This window comes from Parasteatoda tepidariorum, chromosome 1 (assembly GCF_043381705.1).
Source record: "Parasteatoda tepidariorum isolate YZ-2023 chromosome 1, CAS_Ptep_4.0, whole genome shotgun sequence".
NCBI classification, from domain to species: Eukaryota; Metazoa; Arthropoda; class Arachnida; order Araneae; family Theridiidae; genus Parasteatoda; species Parasteatoda tepidariorum.
The window spans coordinates 12,840,396-12,862,995 of NC_092204.1; the positions used below are offsets into that span (position 1 = coordinate 12,840,396).

Below are 22,600 nucleotides of genomic sequence, written 5' to 3' on the forward strand. Positions count from 1 at the left end.
TATATTTATATATATATATATACATATCCTTCCTTTTATTACGCATTATTCAAATAAATGACTGAAAAATATTATGCAGTATTAAAAAATGTGTTATTTTTCATTACTCTTCGACTTGCGTGCGAAAAAAATTTAATAATTTTTAGCTGGTGAGCAATCCTCAACATCAGATAAGGAAACACTTCCTGACTCTCAGATAATTTTTCCTGAATTTCTGTTATTCCGCTTTTTTAACCTGTATAATCTGCCATTCGAGCAAGCACATGAAAGTAGTCTCATAAAATCGCTTAGCAAATTCATCGACATTTGTCCAGATACTGGAAGATTGCGGCTTCTTCGAATGGTGAACTACTTCAGTAATGCTTCTTCAACATCCTTGTGATCTGCTTTTTTCATCTTTTTTCTGACATTTAACTTTTTTTCATGAGCATAAATTATTAATTGCCTATTTTTCCATATGTTACAAACTGCAGATTTGGATAGTTTATATTGTCTCAACTTGGTTACATCCATTTTCAATTTTGCCGATAATGCCCATTTTATCATCAATGGAGAACGTTTTACGTTTACTGGTCGTCATAGTTAAATTTGAGACTCTTGTTTGCACACTTTTTTTAACTGAACTGAGAGCAAAAAGGAGTTGAAATTAGGGCTTTATCAACACATATTAGTGTGTCCAACCCTTTGACCAATAATGAAAATTACTCATTCCCTCTGACTGAAAATGCATATTGATCCCACTGACACCTTACAGGTGGATCATCTGCCTGGGTTAGAAACATCTGCTTGGTTTGTTTAGGGAATGGAAAGTGTGATAAAAGAAGCAAACAAGAAAAAAAAATGCTTATCGCTACATTCCCCTCTATAGATGGTTTTAAACATTGGTATATCGCTACATTGGTATTTATTTTGAAGAGGAAATTTCAAAATTGTTACAAAAAAAATGAAGAAAACTATCAGTCGAAGACAGAAAAAAGTTCATTATATCCAACTTCCTCACTTTTTTGGTTCACTATATCCACAAAAAATAACATTATACGTGTATAGCAAGGAACGGGACCGAACATTTTGTTCACTATATCCAGGAGTTCACTATAAACCGTGTTCACTATAGCGGGGTTTGACTGTATATATGACAAGGCTAAAATTTATATTTTTTGCTAGCTTGTAATGAAAATGTAATGAATATACAGTGGTGGCCAAAAGAGTGGACACTTTTTGAAAGTTTCATGTTTTTCAACTTTGTGTGCTTGTAGAATATATTAATTTTCACTTAAATACACACGTTTATATATCAAATTGAAGGTAATTTAATGTAGAATTTAATAATAAATACAGTATTACAATATCTGTATTACTAAAAAAGTTACGCAATTAATAGTAAGATCTATCTTATATTTGCATTTTTTTAAAGTGATACTTACACAATCAATACTTAGTAGGATAACCCTTAATTTTTAAGACAGCTTCACAGCGTCTTTTCATCGAGTGAACGAGTGTTTGGAGTTCATCTTTCGTAATCACATGGTGCCAAGAATCAATTATAGCTTCACTTAGTTGTCTTTTATTGGATGGACGTTTTTTTCGTACAAGAATTTTCAAACGTCGCCACAAATTTTCAATTGGATTGAGTTATATGGTAATATATCTATGGTAGTATATCTATGCCTTTATTTTGAAACCATGCTTTGCATACATTTGCTGTGTGGCATGAAGTTGAATCCTGCTGAAAAATAAATGGTTCGTCGTTGGGGAAGAGATCCCTGATGGAAGGTATCAATTTTGGTTTCAGGACAGTTTCGATGCATTTTTTGGCATTCAGAATGCCAAATCAGGCCGAAAAAATGCTTAAGTGCTACTACCGTTAGAAAATTAAATGGCTATGCCTTCAAGATGGAAAAATGTCATCAGATGCCATTAGATGTGAAATGAATGCAGCTGATATTGCAGTAAGTTCAAGAACAATAAGATGAAGCTTATCAGGATTTGGACTGCAAGCTAGAATTCCAAGGAAAAAACCATATTTAATCAAAAGCAAAGCGAAAAACGAGTTAAGTCGGCAAAGGAACACATTAAATGGTCAGAAAATCAATGGAAGCAAGTAATCTGGAGTGATGAGAGTAAAATATCGCTCTTTGGAAGTGATGGTAGAAAATACGTGAGACGTAGAGTAGGTGAAGCGCTTCATCCTGATTGCATTGAAGCAACTACTAAAAATCCAACAAATGTCATGATTTGGGCATGTATATCTGCAGATGGTGTGGACCAAATTCAAGTGATTGATGGTATCCTGAATGCCAAAAAATACATCGAAACTGCCCTGAAACCAAAATTGATACCTTCCATCAGGGATCTCTTCTCCAACAACGCACCTTTTTTTTCAGCAGGATTCAGATCCATGCCACACAGCAAAAGTATGCAAAGCATGGTTTCAAAATAAAGGCATAGATAGTATATTACCATGGCCAGGAAACTGCCCTCATCTCAATCCAATTGAAAATTTGTGGCGACGTTTGAAAATTCTTGTACGAAAAAAACGTCCATCCAATAAAAGACAACTAATTGAAGCTATATTTGATTCATGGCAACATGTGATTACGAAAGATTAACTCCAAACACTCGTTCACTCGATGAAAAGGCGCTGTGAAGCTGTCTTAAAAATTAAGGGTTATTCTACTAAGTATTGATTGTGTAAGTATCACTTTAAAAAAATGCAAATCTAAGATAGATCTTACCATTAATTGCCTAACTTTTTTTGTAATACAGATATTGTAATACTGTATTTATTATTAAATTCTACATTAAAGTACCTTCAATTTGATATGTAAACGTTTGTATTTAAGTGAAAATTAATATATTCTACAGCACACAAAGTTGAAAAACATGAAACTTTCAAAAAGTGTCCATACTTTTGGCCACCACTGTATATACATATATACATATATCACTAACTCCTCACAAAGAGTGTAATTTTATTTAGCAAATATATTTACGGTATATTAATATTTAAGTTAAAGTGCAAACACTATTAAAATTTTCAACATGTTTTTTATTACCTTTATACCTATCATCTAAAAACAAAAATCTGACACATGTCACCAAATATATAATGATACATGAGACTGCACTCAATCTGCAAAATATATTTTTTTATGATACAGAAATAATTCTATTAAAACCAAACAGGCAGAAAGCTTATATAAATAACATGGAATAGCAAAATTGAATGTCCAAACTATATCCTTAAACTGAAGTATTTATAATGTCGCCTTAAGCAACATTGTAGAGTGAAATAGTATCATTAAAGATTCAAAGTCATCAATTTTCCGGAAAATCGAAAAAGTGTCTTGTTGGTGATTTATTGGTATTTGCAGTAAAAACCTTACTCTGTGGCAAGTAGTCATCTTTGTCTTATTCTTTCCTCTCTTTTTCATTCTGTGTAATCTTTTCCTCCTCACTGTGGGTCTTATGATTAATGGCTGGTATCTATGTGTTACTAATCTCTTTTTGTCCTTTTCAGAAAAAGTGGATTTTTTTTTCAAACACATCATTTAATTCTATCAAGTGAATATATTGATGTTTTATAGTAAATATTTAATGCCCTTTAAACAAACTTCTTTAATGGACAAAATGCTTCTGTGTTTTAAATTAGTTTTAAAATTGTAGACTGACTGATAATGCTCTGATATTTACTGATGCTCGGAAAGAAAATTCTTATTTTTAGGTCATTCAGAGTGTTTTGTAAATGCCACCCTTAGGCACTATTTTTTTAATATTTGTAAAATTTGAAGGCAAAAAATATGCTGATATGGATGGGGTCAAAAATTAATAATAAAGCAAGGTAAAAATCAAAAATACAGAAATACTGTCACAATATAACAAATCACAGTACAGTAAAGTGAATGAAGCCGAGAACAAGACAGTTTTCAACAACAAATCACTTACTGCTATGAATGTTAAAATTTTTATATTTTAAAGTTTAGTGACCAATTCATTTTTGGCCTCTATGTGTTATATGGTGACCGGAAAAAGTGAGAATTTTATCTTGTAAACTCTTAGATGTTGCGTTCTATTTTTATTGTAGAAAAAGCCTCGACTGGAAACGGTAAAATTAAGAGCTGAAATCACAACTTGTAAATGCGCTTTCCCTTTAAACTATTTGCAAAAATACAACCTGATGCATATGATTGGGTATTTTCAATTAAATGTAAAAGTAAAAAAAAGGCATCCATGTATTCATCTAAGTCACAAACGCTCACACTGGAATGTTGTGCTGTTTTCGTGTCCATGGATCTTCAGATAACATCAAAGGTCTGGACTATTGCAGCCGCCAGCTACGGCGCCTCTTGACTGTAGGGAACAGGTCTTAGATTGCCCTCAATTGGTGCCCAACCCAATTTCAAAACATGTGTGGTAAGTACGGGGCACTCGAAAATGTGTTTTAGTGCCAACATGACATCCGGGCAGTTTCTGTAGGGGACGTATGTCCTGGTCTAGTCCAGGAGAATTTTCATCCCTATGAAATGGTTGGTTCTAAGACTTGCTATTACCGATGTCAAGGTTCTAGGGCAGTTGAAATCAGTGATAAGTGGCTTCTTAAAGGTGTCAGGTAGAAGTCTGCTTTTGGCCGTAACTATGGGATCGTCGGTATAAATTCTTAACCATTCCTCCCCAGGGAAAAATATTCCATTGTTTCGAGAGAGATAACTCATTACTCATTACTCATAACTTAAAACTGCATTACTAGTCGCCAACTTTGAGACATGCATGGTCAGATCGAGTGTGGATAGAAAATGCTTTGTCAAGAGCCTTTCAGAGAAGAATCCAGTCTCAAAATTCAATTCTAACTTAGATATAATATCGGCAACTCCCTGGAGAAACCATTTTGTGTTTTCCCGTTCCCTTAAAGATCTATAGAATCCAGATTCCACAAAGACGAGCAACCAGGAATCGAATGTAAAATAAATATTTGAAAGCATATACTTGGACTTATGTGTTGCATTCTAAGTGACTATTTGTGATAAATAGAATAGAGAAATTTTTAGTCGTTCATAGATAGTGCTGCATTCTTAGTGACCATTTGAGGCAAATAGATTAGAGAAATTTGAAGTCGTTCATAGATAGTGTTGCATTCTAAGTGACTATTTGCGACAAATTGAATAGAGAAATTTTTAGTCGTTCATAGACGGTGCTGCATTCTAGATGACTATTTGTGTCTAATAGAATAGAGAGATTTCAAGTCGTTCATATATAAAGTTAGTTCAATCTTTCTGAAAATTGGTAAAAAAAAGTAAAACATATAGTTACATTAATCTTGAAATATTTCATATCTGTGTAATATGCAAAAAAAAGTTTATAATTTAATTTCAGCAATAAGTGCAATTTTCAAAGAATTCAAACATTGCTTTGTTTTGCGATTAACTTTTAACTTTGAATGAAAGAAAATATATGTTTTGTTCATTTTGAAGTATTTTGTTAATTATGGGTGAGAATGATAAAAAAAGCATTCAGAAACCTGGCTCTAGAAATAAAAATTCAATACAAGACAATGCATAAGGAAAGAGTCAAGACACTGGATTAAAATGTGATATCTTGGTATTTAGAATAAACTTTGTCGTGACTAAATAAACTATAGTTTTCTGGATACATTTCTTGTACTATTGGTAATGTACGAGGTATTATGGATTTTATAACTTCTAATTTTCTTATATTAGCTCCACTGGAACACTAAAGTGTTTCCTAAGTTCAGGAAATGTGCGATCAGATATCATGATCAAATATTAAAAAGATCATATTTTAAATACGTTCTGCTTGAACGATTTTTTGCCCCTTTGATAAATCTTTTTTCCTAATAATGAGTATAATAACAAAGTTGAACTATTCTGAAAGAAGAAAGTGTAGAAAAAAATGAACTTTTCTAAAATCTTTTTCTATTCCCCTACAGTTCTTTTTAACATCCCGCACTTTTTTTTTCAGCAGAAATTTAAATTCCCCCTTCAAAATGGCATCAACAGAAAAAAAACTGTATTTATGTTGTTCGCTCTGATGACAAATTTCTCAGGAGTGTTGACATTTAAACGCCTGCCTGATAAATACATTCTTCGATTCATTATGTTGCAGCTGGCTCAAAATTTGGCGTAAAACTTGCAAAAACCTTTCCATTTAAATTTTGTTCTATCAGAAAAAAATTTTAAAAAAAAGTGGGATAATTAGCATTTATCAAATACATTGTTCGATCAGTCTATAATATGAAATAATTATGACATTATAATTGATTTAATTTTATTTAATCAAAAAATAGGAATAAGAAGCCATCGAATAATGGTTGAACATTTTTAAGAGGTCTTAAAAATTCAGATATGTTTTTATATATTCTGAGAGCGATAAACAAGCCAACCGATTTTAAAACATTTTAAATAATTTATATATCTATTTTACTTAAGGCATAAAAAATTCGGTTTTTCCGTCCTACTCTATTTCATAAATTAATTCCAAAAATTTTATAGATGAGCACAGAAGCTAAATGCAACAAGTGACATTTGCTATAAGTTATAAAAAGAATATGAAAGTTTCATGTTATAAGGATTGTTATGTCAGTCCTTGAAACTTGTCACCACATTTTGTAAGTAGCAATAAATTAGATTGGGATGGCATGTCTAAATTTTCCTCATCGTTGTCAATAGCACACAATTATTTTTCTAGCAAACTGAATTTAAAAATAACGGATAATTACTTTTAGTGATTATATGTAATTGCACTTGAAATTTATGGATCTTTTTTTTCCGTTGTTACAGTATTTGATTGTCTTGTTACTATCAGCCTTATGCGAAAAAAGAAAGATTCCTAATCTAACTTATCTCATAATTTTCATTCCATGTTAATTATAAAAGAAAACACACATGAAACCAAGAAAACACATTTATAATACATTATTTAATAATTTATTATGCATCAAATTAAACATGTGGTATTCCCCATAACCTCGTGTGCATCATTTTTCAGTTCTAACAGAGATGTCAATAGAAAATCATTTTCTTAATAATCAAAAATGAAAGAAATCAAATTCAAAATTGATATTATGTATAACATTTATTTGATAAAAATTATGGTCTTTTTTGGAATAATTTCACTGGAATCAATATCAAAATTAATTATTTTCCTGTATTAATTTCATGCTTTTCAAAAAATTCTACTCAAATGACCGTCTAATTTTTTTGCTAATTGTAAGGATCCATTTTAATTTCAAATTAAGCAGCAGAACATTATCACAAGTAGTTAACAATTTAAGTTAGATAATTTAGCTACTGTATTTTAAAAATATTCAGGTACAATATTTAAAAAAAAAGAATTCGTGAAAAACATTTATTTAAAATTAATGTATTATAAAATTATTCTACTCAATAATACTTTACGGCAAATGTATTACTTTTATGCGCCTTTAAGCGCAATAAATTATGCAGCATAATTTAGATGAAATCAATATAATTAAATCTATGGAAATTCAAAATTTTAGAAACTCGAATTTTTTGGGATGATAACAAAAATCTTGAGTCGAACTTGTTATTAAAAAAAATCTGATTTTCTATTGATTTTTCTTTATAGAATCTGTCTTTTTTGAAGTGCTTTAGAGCTACTTTTTTCTGTTTACTGACTCAGATGTTACTTTCTTCCTGGCTCTTTACAAGTTCCACGACTCTGAAAGAGGACAATAATTGTGCTATTTAGAACCAGACAAATAAAGTACATTCAGTTTACTCTCGATAAGGTTACTTTTAGTTTTTCTTTTCTTTTTTTTTACAAAGAAAAACTACAAAAAATCAAAATTACAAGAAATTTTACTATATTTTGCAAAAATATTGATAAGTTTTTTTTTAAATTTAAATATTTAAAATTAATTGTTTATTTTCAGGAAATCACATGAGATAAAATTCAAATATACTGGATGTGATATTTAATTAGTGAAACTTATAACAATGGTCCATTACGATTGAATTATCTACTCCCTTACTTTACTGACTATTAAAGTCATAAGTATGTACATTTTCAAATTTTTAACATGATATTTTTAAAAAAATATAACTTATTAGTAGTATTGTTGAAAAATATCTAATAAGTGTCATTTTTTGTGCATTACTTCAATGTTTACAACAACCAATTTTAATACAAGCAAAAAGTATTTGCGTTCCTTACCTTTGATTTGACGGAGACCTTACCCTGAAAAATATTTAGTTTTAATATAACAAACTGTTAATTTAAAAGAAAAAAACATTGACATTAAAGATTTCAAAAAAAATTTTCTTTAACACGTATAACCGTGACTCAAGAAATCAAGACAACTCAAAAAATTATATCCCAAATTAAGGGAAACTGCATTCGAAAAGCATCAAAATGTGACAAAATAGGTGTCTTAGGGAATTAAAAAAGAAGTTGGACACCTGGATGACAGTGAAGTACTCAGAACAAACTCTTTCGTTATTATCGAGAATGACGTTTTCTTTTTTTTTGAACAATAAATTTAAGATATAGGGACAATAAATATCACTATTGCATTGAGACTGGCTCCTTCTGGTCTTAGATCGGGGAGTAAGTAGTAAAATTACTGCACTATACCATAATATACTCCTAGCCCCGCCTTACTCTAAATATCTCCGCTAAAAAATACTTCTTGAACAGCAAGTCATCAGTAGAAACGTTCTGGGAACAAATCATAATCGTAAAAATACAAAGGCCTATGACAACTTTCCTTTCTAACACTCCAGATCACAGTATAGTCCAGTTGAACTGGTGTAGATAACATCTTCATTAATCAAAAACGCAGTGAGCTTAAATTCCCATAAATAAAGTATCACAATTCAGTAAAAACTGTGATTCTCGACGTTTTCAAATGTTGGGAGAGCAAAGGAACAGGTATAGGGTATCTAAAATAAGAACTCCCCTAGACATTCGTCTGGACCTATGGCGGTGACTATGGTAACGAGGTATGACTACTGCAAGTAAGGGTGAGGGGTCACTGTTTTGAAGTGGTTTCGGCTCAGGTCGGCGAAAGAAAGGGAATACCTTTCTGCATTCTATTGTGTTAGTCCTAGAGTGAAGCTTCCCTCCCCAAAATGAGCCATTCTTGTTTCCATAGCACCAGACGGCCTCAAACTTTGTGGGGGAATTAGTTCTTAGCTTAGACAAGCTATATGTTTCCTCCAATATCTTGCAGTGAAGTGCTGTATGCGTCGAGGTTTCGTGGTTTGCCTCAGCGTCATTTATTGGAGACAGACCTGTACATCTCTCAGGAAATAGTTCGACGTATAGGGTTTAAATCTTCGAGCTTTAGGTCAGAATGTTCAGACGCATTGTCGAATCCGATTTTATTTTTAAAGGTGACAAATTGTGTTTATACAGATCTTATCTTGTCGTGTGTAGATATTATGAAGATGAAGAGATCTACCAGTTTCCCACTCAAGATTTTCATATATCAGTTTTTCTTCACAGGATTGTTTTCTTCACGGAATTGTTTCTTCACAGCAATTTGCAACTCGTGATCTCTTCCATAAACCCCATTTGCACTAATAAATGCCATAATGGAGAAGTGAGATTAATTTTCTTAAAATTTTTGTCAATTTTTGTCAAAATTTTGTCAATTTAAATTGCGTGACGGTGTGTTGTTATTGCAGCACCACCATCAATGTTAGCATACAATTGCAACACTGTAAGAAATATCAGGATAAAATTAAGTAAAAAAAACGTGCTGTCAACATGTGTGTAGTGTCCAAAAAATCCATGTTAACTCAAACATTTTCTTTACCGTAAAATTTTTATCGTTATTTAAACATTAATGCTAATTTAATTACGGTGATTAAGTAAAAATTACGGTATATTAGGTTTTTTGCTTCTTAATACTTCACGGTAAAGTAAATTACACAACTCAGTGACGGAACTTTTTACCCGAATCCGATCAGGAATTTTTTACAGTGAACTGACCTCTCTGAAAAAGTCAGTTTACTGTCTAAATATTTTCAATTTGTTGTTACTGCCATTAAATATTGTTATTGAGTTTGTACATCGTTTTCATCATACTTCGTGCTTTCATAAAAAAAATTTACTGGATTTCGTTGTCTATTTTTATCAGTTGTCTAAAAAATGCGTTGTTCCTAAAACTTTGAACGTTGGTGTATTATAGAACCTATAACTTCAAGAAATAAGATTTATTCTAATATTAAAGGTTTAATTTTGGTGAAATTATTTAAGTGTGATAAACGATATCAATTGAATAGAATTTATGGTTTCGTTAAGAGCAGAAATGTGATTTGAGTAAATTTTTGAGCAAATAGTAAATTTTTATTTTACTGGGTCTATCTCACAGGAATGGATAAATTTAAAGCCTCTAGTGTAAATTATGCTTCTCTTATTACTTATGCATATTAGTGTGGAAGAGAGTTTTATAATTTATTTTTACAAATTAAGAAATACAATAAAAAATTTTCAACATTTCTTTACTCTTTCCTATTTTAAGTACGTAATAAATTCCTTTCTCTCCATATACCTAAAAACTTATTTAAAAAATTAATATCATTTTTCAGAAAGTAAGCGATTAGTTAAGAAATGTGTATTTCATTATTTCAGTCAAAAGAAAATTCAGAAAATCAATTTGAGTTCCATTTCTAATAAAAGAAACGCAATGTGATTAATTTAATATCTGTGGTTGCATCATATCCTCGCAACTTTTCCTTCAGATTAGCTCTTTTGAAACATCAAATATTAATATGTAGCAAATAATAACAAAAGTTTTAAAAAACACACTTCTATGGGCAACTCATGTAAAATCAGGAGAAATCCAGAGTACTTTTATGTGAAAATTTATCAAACTATGACAAAAAGCGATAGTCAAATTCAAGTTGTAAAATCCTGAAATACTTAACATCACAATAAAATAGTCCAAGAATAATTAATCAAATTGACTCTTGTATAGGGCTTTATATCAACAAGGCGCCCCTGACGGGAGTGCTATTTTCTTAAAGAACCCTTAGATATTTAAAGAATTGGTAAATGTCTTAAAAGAAAAATATTTTGGACTTTTGACACTAAATATTGCTAAGTCATAGAGACAATTTATAGTACTCCAAAGTTTCTGGAAAAACAGCTGCTAATCTCTCTAGAAAATACTTCATATTCAATTTGATTCAGGTCTGGATATAGGCCAGGGACTGGGGTAAACCTATTCAAGTTCGCTTACCAACTTTTGGAATTAAGTTGTTTTTAGTGAACTAGTGATAATAGAACTGAGTGTTTCAGAAATTAAAAATTTTCCAAAAGTTAAATGAAACGATGATTGAAAAAAATTCTATTACTGCACATTAAAATGGAAAGAAAGTATAATTATTCTCTCAATAGGCGACGCGCATATAATTGAAATTGTTAAATATTATAAATGAAATATACTTAATTTTGATGCTATAACTAATTTATAATTTCCCTTTTAGTTAAATGTAATATTTAAATGTATAATTTTATCGCAAATGTGATTCAAAAACAGAGTATAAAAGTAATGTCATGCGTCAGTCAATGAGCTACTGGCAACAGCTTAGCACTAACACGTTAACAAATATACTTGTTATCTATTCGAGTCTACGCAATGACAGACAGATTTTATTTTATTCTCGATAATAATAGTGGCTCAGATGTCCTATATTGGATAAGTCTAAATAAATATTTATTTGCAAGGATAAATGGCTAGTATTAGATGGCAAAGAAAGTTTTGAGGTATTAAAAATTTTCTTTCCAATAAATACAAAATCAAATCTACGATATCAGAAGAAGTGTTTACAGGAAAACCAAAAATATCAAAATCTTAAAAAATCATTGTAAAAAAAAACTTCTGTTGCGGAATCAGCTAAAAGATGTCACCTCTCACCTTGAACATTAAGCAACTAATAACTCGCTGATACAAAAAGTAAGAACCTATTTTAACTCAAATTTGGGAAATAGGATTTTTTTACTATAGTAGCAAAATATCATAAATTATTTTGTTGGATTTACAAATTTTTGAAAAATTTTGCCCAAGATGCATGTTCTATTCCACAGAGAAATCCTTTGTGAACCATTTTGTAAAGTTGCTGTTGAATAGAATAACAATTAATAAAGTGATTTTACAAATGAGTACAACAAATTATCCAAAAACAGTCCATTCAGTCATGCTGAACTTCTGCATTTGCCTTATGAAGACGTTGAGCCCCACTCCTTAAAATCTTGTCTGAATCCTTCAGAGGGAATCCCCAGAGTTCATTACCCCTTCGGCCTTTCTGCTCCGGTCACAAAGAAGGATCATATTCCAGCAGAGCTTAGGCAGCTAGCTTTGGAAATTTAAGGCGAGATTCCCAGTGACGCCATAAAAATTTACACAGACGGTAGTAGACTGGGATACCTAACGGGTAGCGGTGTCTTCATTGAAAAATCTGGGCAAAATTACTCCATCTGTCTCCGTAATGCTGATTTCACTTCATTCTTTAAAAGTGAATTAATCGAAATTGAACAGGGCATCGATGCTATAATCAACGAGAGAGACTTTGGAGATCTTTGGATCCTGTCAGACAGTCGCAGCTCACTTCAACGCCTATCCAATTGGACTAAAGTTGGAGACAAAACAAGCATCTCCACCCTTCTTAAACTTCAACTTATTTCAAAGCACCACGACGTTCATCTTCTGTGGATACCTTCCCACATTGACATCTTTGACAATGAGCAAGCGGATCGCTTGGCCAAGGAGGGCTGTAGTCATTCAACACCTTCGTCCTCAGCCCTTTCCTACTCAGAGACTCAGTTCAAAATCAAAAGCCATCTATCAAAAGAGTAGAGGATCCCTCTCCCTCTCACCACTGGTATGAGGCCAAGGAACCGATCTCTTCACTTGTTCATATAAGTGATAGAGCGCCTTAAACAGCAATTTCCAGATTGGCAAGTGGACACACGAATAGTCTCTCCTACTTTGAAGGAAGAAAGACTTATGCAGTCTGTTCCAAATGTGAAGGCCAGCAGGCCTCTGACGAACATATCCTAGACTGCTTGGGCCTTTCCAAGGAAGACTTATACGAGTAAGCTACTCCACTTCTTGTCATCGACTTTTTGAGGGTCAACAACCTATTGGATCTTGTCTGATTTCGTCAAACAATTGGAGGATAATGAACAACAACAACAAATTATCCAGAATTTTAATTGGAGACTGTATCAAAAAGTAATCCATTAAATGGGACTGAATTTCATCCAAGAAACAAGCACAAGCATGTTTGTCAAACAAAGGCAACGAAATCTTTTTGAGTTGCTTTTTAAAATAAATATTTATATTTTAGATGGGGCAGTTTTTCTAGATTTCAGAATCAACAAGCAGAAGATATGCCTTTATGCCACACATGATTACGACACGATTATGCCGAAATGATTACGACATGTATTTATAAATGGTATAGATACTTTTCGGTGTATTCCGATTCATTCAAAATTAAGATTCAAGTCATGTTCTCAGATGAAAAGAAACAAGGGCCCGGTAGGACAAAGTGCTGTCTTCTTGACCAGTGAATAGTTGATTGCAGATATTTGCACGGCTGTCAGAAAGGCTTCCTTATATGGGAACAAAATTCTTAATTTTCCACGGTTACTATCATATGTAATGCACAGAATTCGACCTTTACTCTCTGAATTATATGGAGTACATTTCTGAGTTCTATATAAGTATTTTCAGATTCTACTTTGGGTCCTAAGAAAATTTTTAAGGATTACAATACATGTTCACATAGATCTGGTATCGTTGATAATATTCGGAGGATAAAGAATTACTTATTTAAAGTTAATATAAATTTTTTTACATTTAAAATAGCGCAAGCTATAATTAAAAAGGCTTGGTACAGAAAGGAATTATTTTTTTAACATATACATTATTGTTAATGGTGTTTATCTTTTACGTACTGTTTTACCTAAAATTTCAAAATAATATAGTAATACAAAAAGACCTTTCCTTAAACATTATTTAACTACGCAGTTTTTAAATATTTCTATATGAGACATTCAAATAATCATACTACTGGAGAATAAGCTTAAAATGCCAGATAGTTTAGAATTTTTTATATACTTTTTCAACAGGTTTAATTTTTCTTTTATTTAAAAATTGAAAAAAAATTTAAAAAGTGAAAACTAAATCAATTCTTAAAAACTTACAAAAAAATTTGAAGTTTAAGGAAAGAGAATACTTACAAGTGGCTGTAAGGGAAATTAACAAAATATATAATTTAAAAAGTTAACTGTTACTGAATGTATTTCTATAAAGCTTTTTTTGCTTATTACTTTAAACAGATAATAACTTAAAACAAAATAACTTTCGATTAAACATTCATACTTTAAACATTTTCTCTCTTTCATATATATATATANACCACTCAGATTTTCATTCGCATCTCCTAATTCAATCATACGAATTTCTCGTACGTCATTTATACTGCAATTGATTGCCCAAGAAAAACGCGTGAATGTTAAGAAACTACGTGTATAAAACAAACTTCTAACGCACACTACCGTCGGCAGATAAAATTTATAGGGGGAGGGGGACCAATCTTGGACTGTTACTTGAGAAAAAAATTGAAATTAAAGAATTAATTAATATTAATCAATTCATTAAATAAAAATTAATTATTGAATTTCATTGTAAAAAATTCGTTTCATATATATATATATATATATGAAAATGCTTAAAACTTAAGTGTTTAAAATGTTAAAAAAGAAAATTAGATAAGAAAATAAATATGAATATATACTGAATTATTATTTAACTGGAATGAATACCATTTATTATGCATTTAATTGTTTTTTGCTAAAAATTGCACCTTCACAGCTGTTTTTTTTTAACATTTACTTCAATTATAATAATTTTATAATCTTTATAAAAGTTTATCTTTATTATAATTTCTACAATTATAATAATGAAGAGTTAGTGCACCAGTGTTAAAATTTGGAGGAAAAAAAGAAATTGTTTTTTTATATAAACTAATTTATAATAACCTTTTTTATAAGACTTTTCTACAAAATTGCCCAAATCTTGACTTTATAATCAGCTCTAAAAAGTGCCCTCAATATTCTCTTCTGAATAAAGTAGAATGAAAATGCTCCTCCAGTCATTTATTTGTGTCTTAAATAAAGCTTAATAATATTAATTATTAATTTTATTTAGTTTGTAAAATACCCTCGCAATTTTCATACCGTAATTGCAGCTTTTGCACAAGCGTTTGCAGAAGGCAATAAGAATTTGGTCATTTCCGATGTATTTACTACATGAGATTTTTTTTCGAGACACTGAAAGAACTTTAAATTCTATTTAAAATTTGCTGAGAACAAAAAAATCATTTTATTATTACATATTAATGGATCCAAATTTGCTTTAGATAATAATACAATTGTATACAAAAGTGGGTCTAACAAGTGCTACAAAGGACTCTTTGAGGAGGTAAATTGTTATTAATTTTTGTAAGGAATTTATGAATCAGTCAAATACTCTTTATTTTAGTTTCGGATCTGTAAAATTCTCTACTATTCAGAGGCAGTTCACTATTCATATATATCTATATTATATAAAACGCTAATACGTATAACCGATGATATTTCTCTTCTCGCGTTGGCAGCAGTTTTTATTTTTAATTGATAGGCTTCGGCACGCAAGAGCACGTAGTGAGCATCATATGGCTAATCGGGTGAATTCTCACCGAATTATCAAAAAAATTCTCACAAAATTATCTTCATCGAAGCCGATGCTTTACATCCGGCATTCAGTACTATTTCATATTGTTTTACAACACATGGCTTTAGCCCTCTGGTGGGGAAGACTTTAAAACAAAACTTACAACAGTTACTTTTCTCAACAACTGAAATTTAGAATAGTGTGATTAAGAAAAATATGTGAACTGTTTGCAATTTCAGATTAATATTGAAATGCACAGGTTTAGAATTTTCTACAGTGAAAAGTTTTCGGAACTTCAGTGTTCAAAAAAGTATACAAAATCTTGACGTTAAGAACGTTCCAATGAGAGAGCAAAGCGGGAATGGGACGAAGCCTCCTAGTATATATATAAGACCTAAGCTTTCAGAGGTTTGAGGAATCGACAATAAATTACGAAAGAAAAAAAAGTATTTTTGAACGACCTATGCCACAAAATCAAGCAATAATCTTGAAACAAGAATCGATTTATGTAGCTGTTATTTCCAATAACTATTAAAAATCTATGGAGACAAGGATATTATTATTAAGTTTCCTAGCAAGTTATATTCAGGCTGCAAATAAATAACATAAAGGAAAATGTCCACTCTTATATTAAATTCTGCAGCGTCTAGGTCAAGTCGCAACTAGTTAATTTCGTTCAATCAAATGAGTTAATCAAACTTAAACATATTAATTGATGTATTCAATGCAAAAATTTCTAGTTGGTCTGTAAAAAGTTTTTTTCATTCAAAATAACATCCCTTATAGCTATAGTTAATAAATTAAAAATTATAAAAGCGTAATATACAAGACTCAGGAAAAAAGACTAACATACAAATATCATTTTAAAGAAATACGTGATTTAAAATATTTAATGATTTGCATGAGAGAAATTTTACCTGTTATCTAAATTACATGGTTCATCATGGCTCTTATGATTAACATGACTCCCTCCATCAATACTTTCACTAACGATTTCAAGAAATCAGTTTCGTGTATATATTTTAATATATATTTTTATCTAATTCTGACATTTATTCATCAGTCGATTGTAAATTTCATTGAAGTAGAGTGTAGAAGTGTAACAAGAAATTTGTGATATTTTATTATTTAATTTCTAAAAATTTTTAAAAGATTATAGATTGTTAATTTTTTTGCTTTAAATATGATGCCAATTTCTACTTTTATCAAGTAAAATGTAATATTTTTATTTTAATGAGAAAAAAACTAACTCCTAATTAACTTATGTCTTAACGAGAATAATAAATATAAATATTTTATGATTTTAAAATTAAATTATTGACACATATTTTGAAATAAAAGATGTATTCAAAAAAGTGACCAAAATGTTAAAAAATTAATTGAAAAATATATCAGCAATTACCAAAATATCAGGATCGCAAGTAAGACCTTTCCTGCATGGACAGTTATCAAAAGAGGAAGAGCTCTTATAGGGTGCGCATAATATTTAAATAATATTTTATGATTTTAAAATTAAATTATTGACACATATTTTGAGATAAAAGATGTATTCAAAAAAGTGACCAAAATGTTAAAAAATTAATTGAAAAATATATCAGTAATTACCAAAATATCAGGATCGCAAGTAAGACCTTTCCTGCATGGACAGTTATCAAAATAGGAAGAGTTCTTATAGGGTGCGCATATATCACCTGAAAAATTTAAATATATTGCCTAAAAACAAATATTTGAAATTATTGTTCTGTTTATATATAGAGAGCACCATATATATCTTTGCCACAATCTCCTTTGAAGGTAGATCACCCCCACGCGCACACCATGACTAGCAGAATTTTTAACGCTCATTACTAAATTTTAATTTGACAATGTACATATTCACTATGCTTTGAACAGCAATAATTTCCTTCAATATTAAAAACTCCAAGTACACAAGTATTTTTCAAAACTCCAATATGTTCGAAAATTATTTCAATTTTAGGTACTTTTTTCTTTCTCTCTGATTTTTTTTAAAAAAACTATAAGACTTAAAATTTAATTTGCAGTCGGTTGTAGAGAAATGTACACGAAATACTACGGAGTGAATAAAAATTAACATTAGATGATTTAATTCAAGTATTTTTAACAACTTAACACTAGAAGTTCCGTAAAAGTCCTTTTTATCGTTTTTTGTCCTCTTATGTTGTTTTTGAAGATACGCGTGAGCTTCGAAGCTCCTTTTTTTTTTAACTTTTTATTAAACTATTTCGTAAATACTATCAAAATTTCTTCTTCCCGTTGTAAAATAAAATAAGTAATCACAGAAACATCTAAACCGGCAAAAATGAGTGATTCTTACAACTATGAGAGAAATGAACATATTCGAAATTCGATATCGCTTCAAATTAAACTTCGGGATGATAAATTGTAGAACCGAGATCAAGGTTCACCGTGCTACAAAAATCTTTACACACAATAGTTTTCGTAACATTAATTATACTCTATAAATACACTTACTTAATTATATTATTATTAGCTTTTTTGAGCTCTTATTCAATTATAATTTCTTTATTAAGTCTCAAAGAAACAATCTTCATGTTGATTATAAACAGTAATAATTGTTATAATCATGAAAAAGTAAGAAGTGTTGAAAAGTAGTTATTTCCAAGTAAATTGTACCTAAAATTTATTTTATAATGAGCAAGCCAAATAGCTTTGCTTTCAACTCAGATAAAATCCCAAAAAATATTTTTTTAATATTCATCTTTATTTTTGCAAGCTAAAAAACGACAAAACTGAATTAAAACTTCGGGAACATATAGTACTGTTGTTATGGAACCATACCTAAATTAGAGGCTCAGCAGGACTTGCAGATGGAATTTTTGTACTACGTTATTGAGGTAGTGCGTCTGAATAAACCCGTTACATATTGGAATAGTTTGTAATTAATTCTCATTTATTTCTTCGTAATGGATAACGTAGCTTGTATTCCTTGAGTTCAAAAACAAATGTTTATTTGACAAATACAGTTGATCGTTAATTTCGTTTCGATTAATATATTAGTTAAATGCTCTTGTGTAAAACTTGTAAAACTTCAATATTTGTTAAAGTGTTCTTTTTTGCAGAAATAATAGACTTTTGAGAGTAAACAAGAACAATGATGAGTAATCCTGTAGGTTGTTTAGCGAAGCGATCAGATTGTAGAGTCTATTTAAAAATTTGAAAGTTTACCACCTATTTAGATGCTGTGGAAATAATACTTCCTCTGTAATTAATCTTTAATTAATCTTACTAATTTTTGATGCGCCTTCAGTTCAGGGCATAAATAAGAGTAAAAATAGCATATTGAGCGCAAGAAATAACGCTTTGTATAGAGTAGAGGCAAGTGAAACATCTCTAGTGTTTTTCAGATTCTTAGCTTATCACTTATGATTAAAATTCAATTATTAAGAGAATAATTATGCTGTCATTACCATTTGCTAAAGTTTTTTATTTCATAACTTTTAATCAAAAACGTTTTTACACGCCTATCAAAAAGAAAGCTAAGAAAGTTATAAAGCAAATTCTAAAAGTTTGCTGATATACTAAACACCTCAAACTTACATGTAGCATTTGTTGTACGCTTCTCAATGTTTCCTATATAATTTTCTTGCTGCAACACGAAACGACCAAAATTCACTTGCAGCCAAACGATGGCACCAAACCATTACCCGATAAAGTACACCCTATTTTAAATTAGAATCAACTAAGAACAATCAAGGAATTGAGAAGATTTCTCGGACTTTTAAATTTTTTTCGTCGTTTTCTACATCGAGCATCTCATAACCTAACTCATTTAAACGATTTTTTGAAAGATTCTAAGCGTAATGATAATCTTATTTTTAACTGATCAGAACAGGTCATAAGCAGATTTCAAAACAGAAAGCAAGCGAAAATGCGATCCACATTTAGCGAGCACTACGCTGCTTACGCAATTCAAATGCAAATGAGCTTGATGCTAATTTAGTAATGTAAGTTGAAAATTTAGATGCCTCAGATTTTGCTATTGATGGAGATGTTTTTCAAACAGAAAACGAAAACCTTCAACCGTTAGCATTTTTTTCGAACAAGTTATCCGAAACTGTAAAACGCTGTAGCATTTATGATTGAGAGTTGCTTGTCGCAAAATCAAACAATTAAGGTACATGCTCTAAGTTTGAAATGTTTTGTTTACAGATCAGAATTCGATCACCAACGCATTTAAGCAGAAGATAGATAAGTCTTACCTCAGCAAGCTCATCAATTAGATTTTATATCACAGTTTAAAACAGATATACGACACCTAAATGGTTCTGACACTATAACTGCAGGTGCGTAATCAAGAATGTCATCTATAAACATTCCAAATCCAATAGTTTACAGCGAAACAGCCAAAAGTTCACGGAAGTGACAAAACATTAAATAGTTTAATCAAGAATCATCAAAATTTATTTTTTAAAAAAGTAAATATTCCAGATACGAACTTTATTTTATATTGTAACAGTTCTACTAAAAATGTTAGACCTTTTATTCCAAAACAATTTCGTCAACATATATTTGATACTATTCATAACTTATCACACCCAGGTATAAAAGCAACTTATAAATTAATTCATAGTAGATTTATTTGTTCTACTTTAAATAGATTGCAATATGTGGTCTAGACACTGAATTCCATGTCAAAATGAAAAATAATTATGCATACTAAATCTCTTATTTTCAATTTCCCAATTAAGTCGAAACGCTTTTACCCTATTCATCTTGATATCGTTAGCCCATTACCACCATCTAGAGGATATTCATACTGCTTGACAATGATCAGCAGATATACTACATTTGTGGAAACTGTGCTTTCTTTAAAACCTGGATAGCTTGATTTGAATTGCCTTGAGTGATAACTAAAGACCAGGTTCATCAGTTCGAACGTAGACTTTTCAAAGCTGCAGCACATCTCCTGGGCATCCAAAGAGTTCGATCCTCACCCTACCATCCTCAAAGCAATGGATATTAGAACAATGGCACCGACCCATAAAAGCTGCACTCAAGGCCTACACTACTGACCATTGGTCAGACGCCTTACCAGCTATCTTGTTGAGCTTTCGAGCTGTTTATAAGGAAGATCTACAGTCATCATCCACAGAGCTCCTCTGTGGGACAATACTTCATCTTCCAGGGGAATTTTTTGATTCTGCTCCAATGGACTCCTCCCTAATCCAATTTGTTGAGGATTTAAAGAAATATTTTTCTACCATCAGACCTTCTCCAGCTTTCAGCCACCTCAAAATGTCAGTATTTGTGCATCAAGCCTTAAAAGAATGTAGTCACGTCTTCATTAAAAGGGATGTTGTGAGGAAACCTTTGCATTTTCCTTACCACTGACCTTTTAAAGTGCTTCAGAGAACTGATAAAACTTTTGGTGCTGATATTAGAGGTCGAAAGTAAACAATCTCTATGTGTCGTATGAAACCTACCTTCCTTAAAAGTGAACTGTTACAACCTTCTGGAACAACAAAGACTGTAGAGTGTGAAATACCATGTACTCATGTAATGCAGGAGGCCAAAAATAGATTTGGAAGAACTATGCTTTCTCCAAAAAAGTACAATAAGTGATACATTGCGGGGTGAATGTGCAGTTCTCGCCACTCACACCAGTCTTACCGCCAGCTTGGCGAGTTAGGATTTTCAGGCAAAAGCTAACCTGTGATCTCTGTATAAATATTCTCCGTCAGGTAAAGAACTGTCCTTGACCTTTTCTGCCTCTTAGCTAGCTAGCTTGGTCGGAGGACGACCGATTACGTTTGGGTCTGATAATGTTATACTAATGTTTGTTAAATATGAAGTTCAAAGAGAAATCAGCGTTTCGGTTATTCTTCAGTCTAAAATCAAAACACATACTACACTAGGGTTTTTTTGCCCTTATTCATCAATTGTACACAAACATAAAAAAATGTAGATTTTTCGTTTTATCACGATTTGTCCTGTATTTTACGTGGATGGTTTGAGTGATACAAATATCATATCAATTAAGAGATGGATGGAAAAACTCAAAAGTCTTTGTGTGTGATTAGTTATTTGTATAGAGGTTACCATACTTACCCACTTCCCCATACTTTCTGCACCCTCCTAGAACTAAAATTGTGACACAGCATTCATCCTTTTTACATTGACTGTTCTTCTTACAAGCAGCTTCAGCAGTCTTGAGAAAATATATCAGAAATAAAATGAAATTTAAGTATCCTATCAAAAAAATTTTTCATGAAAAAAATCACTTGTACACCACACTACATACTATTTATATTTTTTAAAAAAAACTTAACAATATATGTCAAAAGTGTGTGAAGTTGTGTGGTGGCAAGTATACTTAAAATGATGCTTGTATTACACAATATAAGTAGACAGTTTCATTCCGCACAGTATTAGTACGTAAATAACTATTCATTTCATTAACTCAGATTGCAAGATTAATTTAGTAGCTTGATAAGATGAACTCTATCTTAATTTATTTATTTTTTTTAAATCTATGCCTTTAAATCTCTTCGAACATTTCTTTTTACAGTAAATGAAAAGTAAAAAGTAAAAGGAGCACTCTGAAGAACGTTTGATTTAATCATCTGATCCAGCTTAAAATAAACAGCAGAAAATCTACAAAAAAAATAGAGTTTGAGGATTATGGTGATTTGGCCATTTCCGCTACAGAATCTATTCTTCACGTACTAGGATTCAATCTCAAATGTTCGACATCAAATTTGTTAATTGATAATTGATTGATTGATTAATTATTAATTGATCAGACGATATTTTTAGATTCGAAATCACACACAAAACGCACTTTCTCTGAATATATATATATATATATATATGAAGAAAAAACCTATTAAGAAGCTTTTTGAGTAAGAGAAC

The 22,600-nt window shown here is 30.9% G+C and overlaps 1 protein-coding gene and 1 long non-coding RNA gene across 6 annotated transcripts in view; one reads left to right on the forward strand and one right to left on the reverse strand.

Moving 5' to 3' along the window:
• LOC122271484 (uncharacterized) overlaps positions 1 to 22,600 on the forward strand; it is a 126,304-nt gene that overhangs the window by 7,244 nt on the left and 96,460 nt on the right. The window lies entirely within an intron of this gene.
• On the reverse strand, positions 6,917 to 13,382 carry LOC107449554 (uncharacterized). Its single transcript, XR_006226789.2, has 2 exons — positions 8,191 to 13,382; positions 6,917 to 7,695 (listed from the first exon to the last, which is right to left on the reverse strand). It is a non-coding gene; the product is annotated as an uncharacterized lncRNA (long non-coding RNA).